General features: G+C 37.2%; 2 protein-coding genes across 4 annotated transcripts in view; one reads left to right on the forward strand and one right to left on the reverse strand.

Annotated features, from left to right (window-relative positions):
- LOC131425374 (uncharacterized) overlaps positions 1-16,724 on the reverse strand; it is a 302,108-nt gene that overhangs the window by 153,861 nt on the left and 131,523 nt on the right. The window lies entirely within an intron of this gene.
- The window catches only part of LOC131425372 (E3 ubiquitin-protein ligase HECW2), a 104,442-nt gene that overhangs the window by 37,479 nt on the left and 50,239 nt on the right, over positions 1-16,724 (forward strand). Inside the window, exon 1 of one of the 2 annotated variants that reach the window (XM_058587211.1) lies at positions 10,728-11,131. The exons of the other annotated variant lie outside the window; for it this stretch is intronic. The gene's annotated coding sequence lies outside the window, so the exon portion shown is untranslated. Of the gene's footprint in view, positions 1-10,727; positions 11,132-16,724 lie in introns of those variants that run through there. 2 annotated transcript variants of the gene reach the window in all.

Consider the following 16,724-nt stretch of genomic DNA (forward strand, 5'->3'; position numbering starts at 1 on the left):
GCTGTACAGCTCGATGAAATATTTCCCCATAACTGTCGCAAAAACGACTTTCTTCGTCGTGAATGTAGATGGTAATCTACTCTGGCAAAGCTGTCCGGAAATTAGCAGCAGCACAGTAGACAATCTTAACGAACTAGCACCGGGGTGAATTGAAAACAAACAAGCGTCTAATTGTTTGTTTACATGGCTGGTGTGTTTGTTTTGTTGCGCTTGTTATGAATCGCCGATAGTTTTCCAGATTCCCTTGCCTCATCGGACCTCTACCGAGATGATGGCAGCAAGGCGTCATAAATTTCACCTCCTGCCTCCGTCTCGCAGCACGATGGAAGTGTATGACAAAGTGAAGAAGCTGCAAACTGCTCCGCGCACAAGAACTCGTAAATCTTTAATTTTATTAGTTTTTTTTCGTTGCTCGGAGTGGTTGTTTGCTCGATTCTTTCTCCGATTACCATAGGCCACGGATCAACGCTCGTCAGTTGTTGTTAATTGAACAAAGAAAGCTTTTCAGGAATCACTGCAGATCAGCAGAATATGATCCAGTTTTAATTAGATGAGATCCTTTCTCGGTAAGACTGTTCGAAATAAAGCAACAATCGTCGTCGTTCGAGTGAGTTTCGAATTAGGAAGGCTCAACGGCTCTATGGTTTAACGCTTCGCTGTGGCACGTTTAGTCAGTATATAAAAATAGCTCGCTTACGCTGAGCATAACATGAATTTGAAACGGGTTCTTCGTGTGATCGATTCGAAGCGCCTTCTGCAAGTCAGACTTGCTGTCTGCTAGTAAGTCGTTCGTTTGTTTGTCAACATCCAGCAACCTACATCGAATATCGTGCTGGATGCGGTGCCAAAAACTTGGAATGACAAATGATGCCATTTTTTTATGCTCTAGAACAATGAATTAGTTCGAATTTAGGAATATGATATTCCTGGGGTGTTCTTTGAATTGACAAATAACGATGTTTTTGGTCAAATGTCTTAGGCTAAATCACTAGGAACGAGTTATTTTTTCTATAGCGCTTTTAAACATTCGATTTGTGTTGAAGCAGTTCGCTATGAATCAGGTAGGTGATTAAGGTTAGCTAATGACGCCATCGATCGAGCTGATCGGCTGATCTCAGCACCGAATGATTTCGTCATGAAATGATTCAGAAGGATTAATTAACAGTTTGCAAGAATTGCGTTGCCCTATCGACAATCATTTCAATAGATGATTTGGTTTTCGTTTTGAATCATTTATCTAATTGTTAAGCACTAACGTATAATTCAATTTTTGACATATAGAATTAATTTTAATCTTTTCCTTATTATTGAGAGAGCAATGTTAAAACAATGTTAAAACAATTTTAACAATGGTCACGACTTTTCCATTTCAATACGGCCTAATTATCTACTAATCGGAACTTTTATTATCTACTCAGGAATTTGGTTTTATCGGGAACAACCGGGAAAAAGTTGGGAATTTTAGTGCAAATTCGGGAAAAAATTTACTAGTCCTAATCTTAGTAACGATTTTCAGCTTCATGATTTTCTTGATGCAACAAATGAAAAGTTGGAGGCAATTTTGTGTTTGAACTAGAGGTTCAGTACAAGTTTTGAAACATCTTATTGTCCCACACAGGTTCAATGGTTCACAATCCATTGCAAATGGGACCAACACCTCAGGTCTCAACGGTTTTTGTATGGGCTTGACAGCAATTTTAAATCAATAAGAGCTTTCTTATGGCGTTTTTCATTGAAAACCACTGGTGGCGTGGATTGCTCTGGTTTTACACTTTCGAGCAGGAATCGCAATGAAACACCGTCAGAATGTTGCATTTCTGCTCGAAAGTGCAAAACCAGAGCAATCCACGCCACCAGTGGTTTTCAATGAAAAACGGCATTAGTTGTCATCAATAACAGCACAATGAATTCTGATTATGAGAAATAAGGATAATTTGTATGTTTCTGCTGGATTTCTATAAAATCTCGACAAATATTAGAAAAGGTTCCAAGTGCAAATGACAGTTTCGCTTTGTTTATTTTCTCTTTCAATTATTAACAGCTGATAGTTTCAGTCGTTATTCTATGCAAAGTGTAAGATAGAAGGATTGCTGATAGGACTGTAATAATCGAAAGAAGAGTAAAGATAGAGGAACTGTCATTTGCACTTAGGACCTTCTCTAGTGTTTGTCTTCAAATTTCATAATAAGTATGCATAATGGTAAAAGTACGATCAGGTAACATGTTTAATATTTTTATTTTAAATTCTTAGGAGCCGTGTTTTTAGTTGTCAGCCAATGATTAAACGGCTGCTCGGCCATCCATGGAAGTTGACCATCAATGTTAACTTCCCTCTCTGAGCAGCCTAGATAGCCGTGTAGTGTCGGTAGCGGTTTCCCAACTGCTAAGAATAACGCTACGGTCCACCTGTACCGGTGGTATAAGTCCACCAAACAGGTAAGCCGTGTGGCATCCGGCGGAATTATTTTTTACCAAGAATTGATCCACTGGTTTCCTATTCCATGTCGTAAAAGGCCACAAAAATAGGAACTCCTAAGTCAAGGTGTATTTCCGTGCCGATGGCTGAATGGCTGCAGGAGGTTAAACAATGCAGTCGTGAACGGAATATCTTGGGATTTTCCCTTACTGGATACACGCAATGCTTAGCAATCAACTTCTTTGATCATCGCTTCGGTAGGCCAGAGATTAGAAAGCTGAGTGTCTGTGGGTGTCCTCAAGGTGGTGTACTATCCCTTTTACTTTTATGGAACCTAGTCGCTGATGGTCTGTTAAGGAAACTTTATAACCTTGGATTTCCGACTTATGGTTTTGCCGACGATTATCATATATTGATGACCGGTATAAGCATTAACACTCTCTTTGATTTAATGCAGCAAGCCCTGCGATCTGTTGAACAATGGTGTTGTCAGGTTTGGATTATCTGTAAATCCGGGCAAAACATCAATGGTGCTTTTCACTCATCGTAGGATAATTACAGGAGCTCGTCCGTTGCAGTTCTTTGGTTCAGGGGTCACTGTGGTCGATCAAGTTAAATACGTCGGGGTTATTCTTGACTCAAAACTGAATTGGTCTGCTCACATTGATTTCAGGATTAAAAGAGCTTGCATGGCTTTCGGCCAATGCAGACGAGCTTTTGGAAAATCATGGGGACTCAAACCCAGATATATTCATTGGATCTACACAACTATCGTTAGACCAATTTTAGCATATGGATGTCTTGTATGGTGGCAGAAAGGAGAAGTCGCGACAGTTCAGTCAAAGCTAAATCATCTCCAAAGGATGGTCCTAATGGCGATGACAGGAGCATTCACGACAACTCCTTCTGCTGCTCTAGAGGCGCTACTGTGCATTAAACCACTACATGTGTTCCTAAAACAAGAAGCATTATCTTGTGCATACCGTCTTAGGGTTACAGGGCTTTGGAACAGTAACCCATTAGAATATGCTACCAGTCACACTCGCTTGTGGTCTCAAATGTTTCCGTGGGATGAGTATTTACTCGCTCCTAGTGACCTAACTCTCACAAGCAGTTTTCCTTTTAAAACATTCAATGTGAACTATCCTCTTCGTTAGGAATGATTGTCTGGTTGTCTGGAACGACAACTTGATGAACACATAGTTTGTTTTACGGACGGTTCTCTGTTGAATGGTCGTGCTGGTGCTGGTATCTACTGTCGTGAAATAGGCTGGAGCAGTCTCATTCACTTGGTAGATGCTGTACTGTGTTCCAAGCAGAAATCTACGCAATTCTGTGTGGAGTACAATCGGCACTTCAGCAGAGGATCTGTGGTAAACGTATTTATTTTTGTTCCGACAGTCAGGCAGCCTTAAAAGCACTCAGTTCGAATGACTCACGGTCGAATCAAGTGATCGCATGTCGAACTCAAATTGAAGACCTCAGCATTTCAAATGCTGTTTACTTCATATGGGTACCCGGCCATTCTGGTATTACTGGAAATGAATGGGCTGATGAGTTGGCTAGAGCTGGTGCAACGAACGATTTCGTTGGTCCTGAACCAGCTTTACCACTTTCAACTAGTTGGATAAAGCACAAGATACGTTCTTGGGCTGCATCCAAACATGCCAGCTACTGGCGCAGCTTGCAAACTTGCGCTCAGACAAAAGCATTTCTACCAGATTTAAATCTGAAAATGTCAAAGTGTCTACTGCATTTCTCCAAGTATCATTGAAGTATTCTGGTCAGAGCTCTGACTGGACATTGCAAACTCAATTATCACATGGCTACTATTCAACGTGCTGAGTATTATTCGTGTGATTTGTGTGAATGCGATTATGGTACTTCATATCATCTGATATGTAACTGTCCCGCATTGACGCAGCTACGTATCCGGGTTTTTGGTTCTCCATACATGGTTGAGTCTGTGTATGCGGAGCTAAAATTGAAGGATATTCTCTCGTTTCTCACCCAATGTGGTAAGGAGCTATAGTCAGAAGGGTTCATCGTTCTTCCTGGAGTGAATGAATCCCTTCTGTATTCACCTTAAATAGGGTTTGGCAGATTGTTTGGCATCCTCTGAGGGGTACCGAATTTACTTCTTCTCGTACATACTGCGAGTCGTTCTGCATTCTTCCGGGAGTGCAGAATGGTGTCGCTTTTGTAAGATCTCTAAATCCTCTCGGGGGTTGGAGGTTTTATTAACAGCAGACTGTTCGGGACCTCGTAGAGGTTCAGAATTTCTTTCTGCTTCCACTAAATGTGATCCTCAGCAGATTGTTCAGCATCCCTTAGGGGTGCAGAATTTACTTCTGCTTTTATGTGTTTTTGTGTCGTCAATTTTTCCCATCCTCCTAGTCCAACCCTTACCATTTCCTTTCAATCCTTCCCTCTTATATATCGGGAAAATGATGCTAAAAACAAATTGATGGCAAGGCACAAATCTCCAAATATCAAGGGGAACGTGCCATTTGAGCCAATTTGTTCTGATTCCTGATTCCTGAAGTGCAAATGACAGTTTCGCTTTGTTTATTTTCTCTTTCAATTATTAACAGCTGATAGTTTCAGTCGTTATTCTATGCAAAGTGTAAGATAGAAGGATTGCTGATAGGACTGTAATAATCGAAAGAAGAGTAAAGATAGAGGAACTGTCATTTGCACTTAGGACCTTCTCTAGTGTTTGTCTTCAAATTTCATAATAAGTATGCATAATGGTAAAAGTACGATCAGGTAACATGTTTAATATTTTTATTTTAAATTCTTAGGAGCCGTGTTTTTAGTTGTCAGCCAATGATTTCCCAAATTTCACAAAAAATTTGTCTCAGTAATGTCAAATTGTGACAATACTTGTTTAGTAACCTTGGTATTGATTTCAATAGGATTTACAAAATCGACAAAGCTATCGACTTTCATTTTATCCACCGTTTGCAAGGAGTATTTGATTTCCTTCTTTGACAACTGAAATTGGTTTTTCAGACTTCGTAAGAGCCTGTTCAGTGAATCTTTGTTTATTTTTTTTCGAAGATTATCAGCTATGGTGAGGATATTGATGTCGACGAAGGAGTAGTCGAAGATAGTCGATAATAGGAGAATACAATTTAGATCACCTCAGTTTGTAGCCTTCATATTACTTTCGGAGAAACATACGATGTTTCAGAAAAACGAAAGAACGGTTCAATAGAACTAATTCTTTCGGTACAACTATTAAATTTTCAACAGTTCTTTGAAATGAACGGTTTTGTCCATTTCTAGAATACACTCCTAACTTTCATAAGTTTAAAGAAGGACTGATTTTCCAAATAACTTAAACTTTAAAATATCTGATGATATTTCTGAAACACCATCAATAATCGAATATGATGTGAATGCTGCGCTTAAGAGCATTATTGGAAAAAGCAAGAAGTTTAAATAAAATGTGTTGATTTTTCAAGGAAATTCCAAGAATTTTGATGCTTCATTCCTTCGTGAAATGCAAGACTGATCACTTTTATCACCGTTGGGCAGATATGTTTCTTGTTTCAATCCTATTGTTACATCGAAGTTACTGGCGAAGTAAAAGTTTTTACGAGGATTTCCGAAGCTATGTGATTTTTTATGCTGATTCCCAAAGCTACGCGGTACGTATACCCCGCGTATAAAAAGACTTATCTTATATCCGACGAAATTACATGTATAGCCCAAATATATGCAATTATATTTGCGTGCATACTAGCATAACGGATTTCGATATTTAAGATTCTCTTCGCCAAGCTTGTATTCAAGTTTTGCATACATGCAGTTATTTTTAAGGCGTTAAGTTCTCTACCATTAGTACCATTCTGAGATTTCGATAATTAATCGAGTTCACCTTATTTGAATTAGAAATTGATCTTAAGCACTTGAAGTTCACCCTGGGATACTTGCAAATTTCTCAGGTGAAAACGACATAACAAAGCATTTCTTCCAAACTCGCACTCCAAACTCAAAGCAAACCAATTAAAGATTCAAATCGTTTTGTAGCGCTTCGTATCTTGTTGTCTAGCAGTTACCTTCCTCTGACATGTCACACGTGATATTCAAAACGTTGGTTATAATTTCGCTTATATTTTTAGATTCCCGTGCTTCAATACAGCTTCGTTTTTGCATCAATTGACCAATCACATCAATGCTTCCCAGCTGATAGATTGCTTACTCCTTCAAATCCATCGTCTCCGTTAGGGAAATCCAGTAAGCCAACATAGCGTCTTAGATTTATAGTTGACAAAATAGGACACTCCTCGCTATTAATCAAAATTTCAATCATATATAATTGAAAATACGTGGATTGATACATTAAAATCGAAACTTAGAAATATTTCCAATCAATTGGTTAAAAAATATTAATAATTGATACAAAATTGACTGAGCTGTAAATGTTCAAAACCTGACCACATTTCTACGTGTATTTTTCCGTGAGTTTCTAATTTTCACCATTAGAGCAAATTCAGCAGCTGCAAGATTAATATGGGTGGTCAATAATATAACTGAAATTGAAACAAACGTATCCCCAGCAAGTCGTTTTTGTTTTATTTATTCGAACAGCTCTACTGTCAAATTAAAAACTGGTATACGCTGCCGTTCTATTCCGAAACATAGATAAAACGCTGCTGGGGCTGCCAGTTTATTTTGTTATAAATTCTAGGTTTAAATTTGAAAACTGTCATAAATTATGCATCTAGAACTAGAACACTCCTGAACATATAGAAAACAAAGATGTGTTCCAGATCAAAAAAATATTTTTTACCACCAAATTTATACCAGCAGCACATACTTATTTTGATTTGATTTTTTTTTTTGATTTTCTACGTCTTTGACTCGTTAGTGCGTAACAGTTTATGTTGAACTGCTAGCACGACCAGACGACTCAACATAAATCGGTAGGCAGATGTAAAGTTAATGCTACTTGCAAAACATTTTTTGCTATTACACCGGAGTTTAATGTCTAAACTGACGTCTCGGACGACATAAGTTTCGGCTTGTACAGTCGAAACGTAAAATCAAATCAAAAAAGATATTCGGACCTAGCATCAATTTGGGGGTTATAATTGTTTTTCCCTTGCAAATTACCGCAATTACGAATTGTGGCCACATAGCTGCTAATTTCAGTCGAATAAATTGAAATGCGACCTAAACTAATTTCAAATGGAATATTCTCGCATTTACCTCAGATTGGAATATATGCTAGCTATTTGATAAGTTAGATTTTTATAGATTACGTCGTATGTGAGATTTGGTCACCTGAAACCGTTACGTTGCAACCTCACGATATTTGAGAATTTGTTCATGTTTAGTCATTACAAGTCATTGAATGCATAATAATCACATTCTACCAATAGATTTGCACTAATTTTTTTTAATTTGATTTCAAATTTGGCATAAGTTGAATATTTTTGAATAAAAACGTGAATCCTTTTTCAGAATTTTTTAAATATTTTTCTTGTCAATGACAATGGTTTCAAAACTCAAATTTTAACGGTGATGAGAACAAAACAAAAAGGTTAGCTGGTCTCTGGATAGATTCCACAGAACGAATGAATTTGGACACGTGTAACCGTCGTTTGTAGTTTATAGGCTATTTTAGATAAAAAAGCAGTACTTACAATTCACGGTGAGAGCAATCATCAACGGTTTACACGTTATCGCTAGTCTACATCAAAATAGCATCAATATGATAACTGTGGTTAAGGCTAGTACGAAATGATATAAAATCATCAACAAGAGTAAATATTTGGCAAATGAATTTCAGCCGCAGTTTTACAGAGGCAATTTTCAGTTTGGTTTGGCAAATGGTAGCATGTTTGGAAGCATTGCCCAGGCTGATGACTCAGGATATAAGACACTGTTATGAAGTAAGTTCAAATTCTAACCTGGATGAATTTCTGAAAGCCTGTAGGATCTTAAAAGCAGACAAAGCGAAGCTGTGGTATTACATTCAGTTTGATCCTCTGTGCCAAGCTACTATTGAATTTGACCTTAATTTGAATTATAGAATGAAAAGCGGGATCCCAGGAAAAATGTTCAAACTGAAAAAAGGTGATTTTCGTTACAAACATTATATTATTTCATGCTCATATTTTTCAGTGCATATTTCTATTGAAAATCGTCGTCTCGACTTCAACTTTTGATGGTATGACACACCTCTTAAGCTGTAGAATCATATTCTAGTTCGCGTTTCGTCTTAGACTCATCAGTGCTGTAGCAGTTTGAATAAAACTGTAATTCCAACCTACTAAAGTTGCAGTCCGTAACTGATTTTGATACGACTAAGTTCAAAAATTTGTGCAAAATGACTAATTTTAATTTATAATTCGTTATTTATTTAAAACGTATCTTTAATCACTACTATGCTTTTAACTAGTACTTGAAAATAATTTTATTTGACTTTGCGAAACCGTGAATGGCAGTATTAATATATATTACAATTTCTGTACTGAATCAGGTAGCTATCGGTTGGTTTTGAAAACATAATAATAACAGAAAGGCAAGGGAAAAAGCCAGGAATTTAATTGGAAAACCGGGAAAAATATTACTAACCCAAATATGAGTAACAATTTTCAACATCATGATTTTTTTTTATACAAGTGAAAGTAGGAAGCAATACCCAATTTTGCGTCTAAGCGAGATATAGAACATAAGAAAGGTTTAGAATATGGGCTGATTTGTTCAGAGCCCTCAATTATTGCATACTAGGATCACAAGAAGTTGATATTGATGTAGATGAAAGAGCAATTGAAGTGATTATCGATCAGCAAATACAGTACCCCGTTACATCACCGATCACTTACGACATTCAACTGGCCTCGTGCTAATATTGTTAGAAGGCTTTTCTCTGTGAAAAGCTCCGCGAGAAACTGCATAAGAGAATAATCAAATTATTTTTACATATTGTGGCGCTCCTGGTGGACAGATTTGGAAGTTCTTGGCGCCCGTTGAAGATGACGATACCAAAAAAAAAATCAAGTTGGGCTCAAAACTATTCCTATTTATTCGTCATATTACTTCTTGGACATACGAACCGTTTTGGGTTATGCTGGTTCCTGAATATCGGTTCTGGAAGTAACGTAAATCATGATCAAAAACTTCTCATGGAATGGTTTATCGATTATCGTACGTTAAGATTCAAAGGTATAGTTTTATGGTTTCATATCTCCCGACCCGACTTTCTGTTCCGAAGTTACAGGGTAATGAGTGATCGAAATTTCAAACTGCCATTTAAAACGATGATCAGTAAATTAATTTCATGACAATTAAAAACACCGAAGAACAGTCATGTACATAAAAAAACACGTGCAAACTGATAAAAAAGGTATCATCCCACTGGTAGGTGGATTAAGATCGTTTTTACTAATATCTCTTTTGCAAAGTTAGTTTATTTGGGGCAGGGAAAGTTGACAATTACTAAGTCTCTCTTTTTAGCAGGTACAAAACATCCTCATCTTTTGTAGCAACAGATTGTTCACATCTAAATGATTAATTTAATCTTGATTCAATAAATCATAATTAAATATGTGATTAACTAACGAACTAACATGTTATACTTAACAGTCTCAAACTTATAGCTGAAGACAGTCCCAGAATTTTGATTCAGCTAGTCCTCACAGTTTGACCGTGTGAGATCATCTTGGGGACATGAATTGGAATAAATTCGTAATAATGCCGATAACAGATGCGAACATTACGATGACATCACGCGATCGTCACGATTCCGGCACCTAGTTTTCAGACCGTGCCGTCACTGCGGCGGATTAGTTGTTGGTTGTGTGCGGAAGTATCCACCCATTTTAATAGGAAGCATGCATCACTGCAGCTAGTCTGCCCCATTGCAATCATAACACTCCGTTCTCCGTTAGTCACTCTTCATTTCTGTCGTCGCGAGCTACGTTGACAGCATGCGTGTTGGATTTTATGTGCGAATACTGCCGAATGTTTACCATCTGCGCTGTTCGGAACGAACGAAGGCGCCGGCCTGCTCGTTGGCTGTGTTTAACCACGCGCGCCTCTCTGTCTCGCTCTCTCTTTCTCTCACTCACGATCACAATCATTGCTCACTCTCTGTTTATACCGATCGTAAACATAACAGTGCCTCTAGTACTACAGACGTTCACTATCTAAACTAAATAATGCTGTTTCGCTGGCTAGGAGAGAAGCACCGAGCATAACTAACTGACAGCATATATGCAGCTAATATGTTAGGGAGCTGTCTGTTTGCTTTGTTGGTTTGTATTATTATTGGGTACTGATGTGGTTAATTGAAATTTCTAGCTTTAGTGATCGAGCGCTCTTGCTCGCGCTCGGTCTATCGGCTCGGCGAAGCGTTGCACGCACGGTTCAGGGAGCTATCGGGAGCGGTACGATGATGGCGGAGGGTTCTCTCACAGCCTGTTACTCTGCTGGCAGCTTGCGGGTGCTTGGGGCATTCGATCGCGATCGTTTGTTGTTAGTGAAAATGTGATCCTCGGGCAGCCGATACCGGGGACCGCGCGCTTCGGTGTTTTCTGATCGCAAGCGAACATTCCGGCAAGGAAGTGTAACAGTGACAGTCTTTGCTAGTAAAAATTTGATGATTTATAACAGAGTTTTGAGAAAAAAAACAAGTGGCTTTATAATAGTGAAATAGAACTTATCGTGTTGGCTGTCGGTCCTGTCGACACAAATGTGGTATGGAATGCGACCGTAATTCTAGCTATCTTGAGTGCATGTGAATGTCAAGCGTCCAATTGCTTATCAACCGATCCTACTGACTTCAATTTTGGTTGAGACGTTCTTTGTTTGAAGCATAGTGTCAGTCATAGTGCTGAAACAGAGTTTGATTTGTGATACTGGAAGAAGGCGGAAGTTGTATTCGATAACAGTGCGATAACCGCATTTTGTTTTGGTCTGTTATTCTTTCGAATTGAGCAGTAAGAAGGTTTGATTCTAAAGCAAAACAAAACCTTGGCACTTCCTACATTCCAACGCGAAACATGACTCTCTGTTTGGACGGACTTTGCAGTCGATTCTCAGTGCAACCAAAAATGGTAGAAGTTTTACAATTTTACTGGCACTAAAGTTCCTTTGACTGTCTTGAGCACTCAAATAGTTCATTTGTTCGAAATCCGCAAACGGTATGAAATTGTGATAAGTCTCTTGATTTTTAGAATGTTGCTCACTTTTCAGTTCTACCAGTTATATAAAAGGTTTTTTTCTTGTTCGATACTGATTGTTTGATAATTATCTAAAATATAAAGTAGCGGAGGAAATCTTTAAAAAAATAATATGTTCAATCAATTATGTTAATCAAATCATTTCGGATTTAATTTTTTGGTAGATCATTATTGAATTTCTTATTTCTATTGTCGGAACATGTTTTTTCAAGTCCTTCAAATAACACGCTGGTACCATTGTACTGGATTGTAGGCCAACTATTTTGACATTGTTTAAAATTTATTCACCTCTAAAGTACCTTCGTCTATTTTATCTGTTCGTTTATGATGTTGTTTACTTTTATTTAAGGTGAGACTCTATTAGGTTATTATTTTTTTAACTATTCAATTATAACAAGCGTTTTATTTTCCTCATCAATGAATTAGATCATTTAGTAATATGCTGTTTTCTTTATTCTCCATGTGGTTACATAAAAACTTACACTTTCAATCACGTAATTGATTGTTACTGTGTGAATAATTATGATGTCAATGGGCATAGAGTGGTGGATAAGCCTTTTTCTAAGCCTTCTTAGGTTTGAAAACCAGAAAGGTGCATGTATCGAAATATAAAATCAAGAAAAGGATTTGTAAAACAATTTGATGAGCAATAGAAAGTGATTATCTCTATGCATTTTTGACACTAAAAAATGCCGGTTGGTTGAATGTCGTAATCAGAAATTGTGAGATCAGATGATATCAGAAAATGCAGTGTTGGCTGCTCTGTTCCCGAATTGCAGCCGCATCATTTGAAGGTGGCCGAAGATGTTTTCCCGCATTGAAGTGCCCTTAAACCTTCAATTAACATACACACACTCTTAGAAAAAATGAAAATTACACTTGAATTCAAGAATATTGTCTTGAGTGATGATAGCATATTACGTCTTTTCAAATGTAAAATTGAATTTTGATTAATTTTCGTTGTCAAATTCAACTAAATTAGCTGTGTAGTTGATGAATCATTTTTATATGCTTTGGATTATAAAATTTCGATGAATTACCACGCTTCTCTTATGTGCATTCATCGATATGCAAATTCATATAATTTTTTTTAATGCTGCGTGCATGCCACTTTTCAAAGTATTTCGTAGTGACGAAAGTGTTGCGAAGCTGTGCAAAAGCGAACTATGAAATATCTGCGCAGTAGGACTAAACCATTTTGTAAGCGCCTTTATTCTGCTGACAAGCACTTCCTGTTGTTTCATGATCGAGGGCAACCAATGAAATCAGCATTTGCCTCATGTTTTCGTATTTGTGCCAACAAATGAAGAAGCTGGGGTTGACGACGATTTTTTATTAGAAATGGATAAGTTGATATTTCCATCGCGTTGATTTCGGTTGTAACTGTGTTTCCATTTAGGAACATATTTCGACAGTATTTCCCATCCCGTCCACAAGTTGTGATTTGTGATCGTTTGTTTGCATTTATTGTTTTCAGCGAAAATGATATCCTTCTCGAATTCAATTGATGGGCGATCATTGAATTTGCTGGGAATATCATCACATAATTTGCTACTCGAGAGCGGTTCTATAGTTGTGTAGTCGATGGAAGTGGAAATCTTTTTATTCTTCTTAGGACGTGAAAAATTACTGAAGAAGTCTTGTAATTTCTGATAGGGCTTGGGGGTAGCGAACGACCAGAAAGTGACTCGGCGTTCTGTAGAAAATCGTGAAACCTTCCGAATCTATCACGGCTTTGACGGGTAACACTTGAAATAGACGATCTGTCGTTAGGTGGTTTCAGGTTCACCAGTTGATAAGCATTATTGATAAGCAATATTCGAATATTATGTTTTTCGGAAAAGCATTGCCAATCACGCAGAGAAAATGGTAACTAGCTAAGACAATTAGGAAAGCTAGAATGAATTTTCTTCAAAAAGCTAAGTAAAGCAAAGCAAAGTCAAGGTGCTACATTCCGATTCGGAACTTAACCTTCTGTGTCAACAGACGTTTGCAGTCTAGTCTTTTAAATTATACAGTGTTTTGTATCGACACTAAGAATCCTTACAGGTCGGAACTCGAACCTACAACAACTGTTTTGTAAGACCAGTGTCCTATGCATTGTACCACCAACTCGGGACACAAGGCAATTAGGGAAACACACCAAAACAAATATGGAATTAATCGATTCATTGGTTTTGTGCCACCACAAATGACTACAAATAAGCGTTTTGGAGTAAGGGTTGTACAAATCTTACATAATATGTCTCCATTTGGCACCCTATTGTATTGGTTCTTAATTTTTGTTTGCTTTTTACAGTTTGGCTTTGCCCAATAACGAGTCCGGTTTAGCCCCACGTTTTCAGGTATATTGATTAGGTTATTTCTGCCTGACTTGGTACCAAAAAATGCATGTTTTTTCAAATCACAAATTGGTAGTTGTAACTGAAGGTTGAAACTACACAACGGTAGAGATAACTTGAGTAAAAACCTAGTTCGAATGGATGTTTTTTTCAATTTCCAAAAAGTGTCTGGTTTAGCCCTGGTATTATGAAAACTGAATTAAACCTTTTTAATTGAATTTAAAAAAATTTACATTTGACTAGTTTCTGATGAAAAAACCATCACAACTTTCTAATAGTGGCTTATATTAAAATAATTTGTTAACCAAAGACTTTTGGAAGACAATTCTCTCGTAAAACTACTTACAAAAAAGTTAGAATAAAAAAGGTGATTTTTTAAGGGCCTTGATGTAACTCGATCAAATGAAGAGCTAGGAAAGTGGATTTTTCAGCAAAGTTGCTCAAAATAAAATTCCCTACAACTTTGCTGTGAATTACAACAATTTTTAGATTCTCGATTTCAATCAAAATTTAAACCACTCTTATGACCTCTTACAAAAAGGATGCGCCAGTTGATTACAAATAACTTTTGTGGAGACACTAATATTTAATAGTGAACATATTTTTGTCATGCTAATTTACCGTTTCGGATCACTGTGCATTGTATTGTTCACTTGTCCGGCATATTATGGTGAATGATTCAGTAGTATGGTTCCTTTATCAACTTTCGTGGAGCAAACGTTTTGAAGGAAATCAAAAAGGATTCGTTCATCTAGCATTGCGGAACTTACTGTGGCAAAACTATGAAAATCTTCCGCCATATTAAGGCAGATGCCAACTAATAGCTTCATCGGAGCCGAAAAATCCAACAAGCATTATTAATAGCGAAACTGATCAATATTGACACTTGTTATACTAGCTTTAAGTTGCAATGTAATTATTATTTTTGTTGATATTTTTAAAAGATTAAACTCTAATTTTCCATTTACATTTTGTGTACGATGGACACAATAATAGTAAATAATAAAAATAAACCCTTCTACAACCTATGCTGGTTCGTTTGGCCATCAGTCAGCGAGATTTTCAAAACTTTCCATGCATTCTGCATCCTTTACTTTCACAAACTGAGGACAGTACGTTTAAGACGTAAATTTCTTTAAGTTTTTCTCGTTTCAAATCAAATTTTTTTAAAAAAAACTGCTTTAATCCACCTAGTGGTGTAATGATGCCTTTCTCATGTACAATATGGTGGTATTCTATTCAAAAATTTTCTCTTCGATTTTTGGAAGAAACCAAAAGATTGTTTGTGCATTAACTAGTATAACATACAGAATAAAACAGTGCTTTGATTGCGTAGGTCATCCTTAAGAAAATGAGGTTGGTTCACTATTATATGCACTTTCGGCACCGGAACCCGAGAACCGGTATAATCAAAGTCGGTTCGTACAGCCACCAACTAACATGACATACAAACTCTACTAATACGCACTCTAAATTACGATTTAAATGTTTGTCGCATCCGAAAATATGTAGTAATTTTTGGTAGGACCATAAGACCTTTCAATTGAGCCTAAGATTGGGAATGACGGTTTAGAATCCAGTTTATAACATTTTTTACGGTTTTTGTTCCGCCAGTTTAAGTGACGGTGTACAATATTGAACACACTTTACGCTATAACTCCGGAACCGGAAGTCGGATCCGGATGAAATTCAGGAATTCCGTATGGGACCACGAGACCTTTCATTTTAATCTAAGTTTGTCAAAATCGGTTCAGCCATCTCCGAGAAAACCTAGTGAGATTATTTGACACATACACACACATACATACACACACAGACATTGCTCAGCTCGATGAACTGAGTCGAATGCTATATGACACTTGGCCCTCCGGGCCAATTTTCACTAGTCGGTTTTTCAAGTGATTGCATAACCTTTCTATATGAGAAAGGCAAAAACGGTGATGAATATAAAAAAATCCACCTGATGATGTCTGAAGTTTAGTTGAGAAAATTCCGTGATATTTTCAGAATGATTCATTGAGTTTACCGATATATATTCTATTCTTACTGAAGAACTGCTGAAAACGCTAAGAATGGCATACCTCTACTTTTTCATCATAAATCTAGAGTGATGAAGTTTAGATTATTTAGTTTAAATACGATTGATACATAAAACACATATATTTTGTCGCGATGAAAATGATGTTTTATGTTTTTTTCTGTGAAACAAAGTCAGTTTCAATGCATCCGCCATTTTCTCTGCTTCAATTTTCTGGTAGCGTCCGGAAAAAGAAAAGAAATAAATCCGACTCAACAAGGTTGCCAAACACACAGACGCAAATGAAATTGCGAGATCCGCTTGTTCGGCTCAAAATCTATACGCGACCTACTGTCCTCAGGTCTTAAGGTAGCGCTTCGCCGTGGTCACGGGAGTTCGCTGCCTATTCCGGGGTTTCACGCACTTTACCCAAAATTGTGAGAAAACGGGGAAGAAAACAGAAATTCCAAGAACATACGATTCTAGATAATTAATTTTTCTATCGATTCGTATATAAATTGTGCCTGATAAACGTTTTTATCGAAAGATTTCGTGCGAGATTTGAAAATTAAATGAATTTTTCCTTATTCTTTCGCACGCACACAATGTCAACGCATGCATTGGGGTGTGTAAAATGCCACATGCGGTAGACGCTAAGAACTTTTTTTTTGTTTTCGTTGTCCGTTCTCTCTGCGTAAACGTTGGATATAGATGAGTAGAAAATGTAACTAAGTGTTACTACTTTGTAA

Source organism: Malaya genurostris, chromosome 1 (assembly GCF_030247185.1).
Source record: "Malaya genurostris strain Urasoe2022 chromosome 1, Malgen_1.1, whole genome shotgun sequence".
NCBI lineage: Eukaryota > Metazoa > Arthropoda > Insecta > Diptera > Culicidae > Malaya > Malaya genurostris.